A 3,710-nucleotide genomic window follows, 5' to 3' on the forward strand; every position below is an offset into this window, starting at 1 on the left:
GAACTGATTCAAAGATTAAAAACAAAACCATATAATGTGACATGTCCAGTGTTCGCAGTGCTGCCGCTCCAAATATGGCAATTTGTGGCATTTTTTTCTACACTATACTTTTTTTTTTAGTTTTACGCACGGGTGGCCTTTCCTTTCTTACCGTTCAGTCCCGCAGTCAGCGCACAGCTTCGGTGGTTTGTGTGAGCAGGAGCTACACACAACTCGTCTGGACATCACACGGTTGTTCCAGGACTTATTCCGAGTGCATCTGCCCACCCGACACTGCGTTTTCCTCCCAGGAGAGACGGATCTGTGCGCCTCGGCAACTGTACAGTTCCCGACGTGCGTTAACATCTCCATGTCACATAAAGAAAGAAAACTGTCCAGTTTACTGACGATCTTATCTTGGTTTTGGCACTGTGAGTAAGGCCTGATGTCATCTGTGGGAAATTAGTTTGACAGGTTTTCATAAGTCAGACCTTCTTGAAGCGAGCCGGAGGAGAGAGACGCATTCACACAAACCAACGCGGCGATACAGCGCAGAGTGCCTGGATCTATTTCCTAAGTGGCTTTTTTCATTCATTTAAAACCTCATATTTAGGAAAAGTCATGGAGGAAAAAATACCATTTTCCTCCAGTGTTGGAGGAACTAACAATTGAAAATAACAATGCCAGATGGGTTTTGGCCTTTCTAATGTTAAACATTATCCACATAAATAACCAAACTATTATGGTGTATCAGCATAATAATAATAATTGTGGTTTTTCATAGACTACTTCATAGACACAGCACAGTGAATGGAGTGAAAACGTTATTTTGAAACGTTTGGAGAGTTTCAGCACTTCCTTGTCAGTTTGGCGTCGCCAGCTGACAGAGCCAGACGAATGTGCGTACGCGTGGTCTAAAGTTTGCGGTTCGTCCCGCACATTCTCACGTCACGTTCATTTTTATACATCCCGTCGTGTGCGTGAAAACCAGCGTACGCAACCTTTTTGTACGTGCGCAACGTTTATACATGAAGCCCCGGGTGTCTTTCCTGTAGGGACTGTGAAGAATATGAGCCCGGACCCGGACCCGACGCGAACCCATGTGGGTACTGTGGCTGTCCACCGGGCGCACATCTCCGTACTGCTGATGAGTCGGGCGTGAGGTCCACTGAGGTTAAGGTAGGGGTGGAGATACCAAGTTTAGTCCCGTCACCATACAACGGTAAAATATGTATTTTGAAAAGAAAAAACGTATTTAAAATAAATACAAAATACAACCATTTAAAGTTGTATGTCCCTCCCTTAAAGCCAAAATAAAAAACATAAGTCCCTCCCCAGTGCTTAAAAAATTATTTGATGTGCCTCCCCCGTTATGCACCCCCCCCCCCCCCCCCCCCCTCTGATAAATAACGAACAGTCCCTAAAGCAAATTGAATTGAATTGAATAGAGGGAGAGAGAGAGAGAGAGAGTGAGAGGCTCCGTTTCCATAGCAACAGAACAACACACCGGAAGTAGAGAGAGACAGCGAGAGAGAGGGGGACAGAGAGAGAAGGAAAGAAGAAGAAGAAAGCGAGATAAAGAGGAAAAGGGGCGAGAAAAGCGGGGGGAAACGAAAAAGGAGACAAATGGAGATTTAGAGCGGAAAAGTCGGTGGAAATCCCGCGAGAACGGCGCGAGACGACGCGAGAACGACAGGTAAACAGGTGGAGAGACAGAGAAAAGAAAAGGGAAAGGGAGCGAGAAATCGCGCGAGAAGAGGCGAGAGAGGGCGAGAAAGAGAGAGAGGAGAGCGAGAAAGAAGAACGGACGCTGCAGGTAAGGAGAGCCATTCCGGACTCAGTTTACCATGATGCACCTGTGTGAAATGTAGTTTTAATCAGGTTTCTCGTTACAGCGGTGCAATTCTGTCATTTTCCCATTTTTTCAATGTCAAAATATTTTGAAAAATGCTTGCTGAGGCCAACTATGTGAGAAAATAAAGTAAATAAAGAAAAAAACGTCATAAATTTCAAAAAAATTAATAGTTTGTAATGAAAATATACAATTTACAATTACAGTTTCCCATTTGGCAGATGCTTTTATCCAAAGCAACGTACACATGAGATTTTAATACAACACAAGGATCTAGTCAGGAGAGAACGAGAGTAAGTGTCATGAAGCTAAATTGTAGTCCGACCTGCTTCGGATGTTATCAGATTAAATCATTAGCCGTTATCAGTTGTCATGGGGACCATAGATTTGAGGTAGTATGGCCCTACTCTACCTCCTAATTGGCTCAGTAGGCTGTTATCATCTATTGGTAAGCTGGATCACCGCAGTCTGCGTCCACGTCACGTGACTGTCAAGTTTCTCTCTGCGCCGAAAAAAAAAATGGCCGACATTCCTTTTATTCTCAGTGGAAGATGCAATATTGTAAGATAGTTTCGGCATTAAAATGCGTTTTGATAACATTTCTAGCAAGAAATGTGCATTTTATTTTCATAATCTTCGTTCAGTGAATGTATATGATGTTTAGTTTGTTAGTTATTACGAAGATTCATTCAGGCTTTCTATCGTTGCTCTACCACAAAGTTTTAATTTTCTCATTTCAGGGACACAGGCCATCCCAGGCCTTGTTTCAGAGAGCACTTTGAAGGCCCAATATATAAAATGAAGCTTTTTGTTTGTTTGTTTGTTTGTTTCAACAGTCAAAATATTTTGAAAATCTCATCCGGCAAACAATGTGGAAAATTAACGTCATAAAGTTTCAACATGAATAATTTCTGGTACAAAATCCGAAAAATAAATCCTGAAAAAATGCAGAATGTTACATCATGATGTACCTCTGTAAAATATAGTTTTGATTCTTTTTTTTTTTTTCAATTTGTTATTTTCTATTTTTTTCAAAGTGAATACAATTAGAAAAAATCGTAGAATGAATTAATGAGGACAACTTTGCGGAAAAAAGGCCTCATAAAATATTTCAGTGCCGTTTTTGACTTTTTTTTTTTTACAATTTCTACATTTTCCAAAATCAGAAGATTCTCAAAATTCCTGTGAATCGGCTGGAAAAAACGTTGGTAATTAAAAAAAATAAACAATGATTTTATAAAAACAACAGAAAATTCCACAAAAAAATCAAATTTTTTGTCAATTTCTGCGTAGCAACCATGTTCTGTTTCCGTGGCAACCGGGAGGAATTTTACGGCGAAGTGCTCCTATTGGACGAGAGGAAAATCACTCTGACCTATGAGCAAGGCATCAAGGTGACACAACGCTTCCTTTCCTTCCTTTTGTTCTTTTTTCGTTTCCTTTCAATTTTATTTTGTTTAATTTTCTTTTAATCTTTAAATTTTTCATATATCCTTTTTTCTTTCTTATCTTTCTTTTTACGTGTTTATACATATATTATTATTATTATTTATTATTATTATTTATATTTATTGTTACTGTTTAATTAAAAAATATATACATATATATATATTTGTATCTTTTTCTCCTATTATTGTTTTTTTAGTTTTTGATATATATATTCTTTGATCTTTTGTGCTTTATTTTTATTTTTTCATTTGATTTTTTTGTTTTTATTATATATATATAATTTGTTTTTTATATATATTAAATTTTTTTATTAAATGTTTTTCTCCTTTGTAATATTTTATTTTGATTTTTGATATTTTGATTTTTTTTTTTTTTCTTCTTTGTTTAATATATATTTTTATGTCCATTTATTTTAATTAATTCATTTATT

Source organism: Centroberyx gerrardi, unplaced genomic scaffold (assembly GCF_048128805.1).
Source record: "Centroberyx gerrardi isolate f3 unplaced genomic scaffold, fCenGer3.hap1.cur.20231027 Scaffold_96, whole genome shotgun sequence".
In the NCBI taxonomy this organism is placed as follows: domain Eukaryota; kingdom Metazoa; phylum Chordata; class Actinopteri; order Beryciformes; family Berycidae; genus Centroberyx; species Centroberyx gerrardi.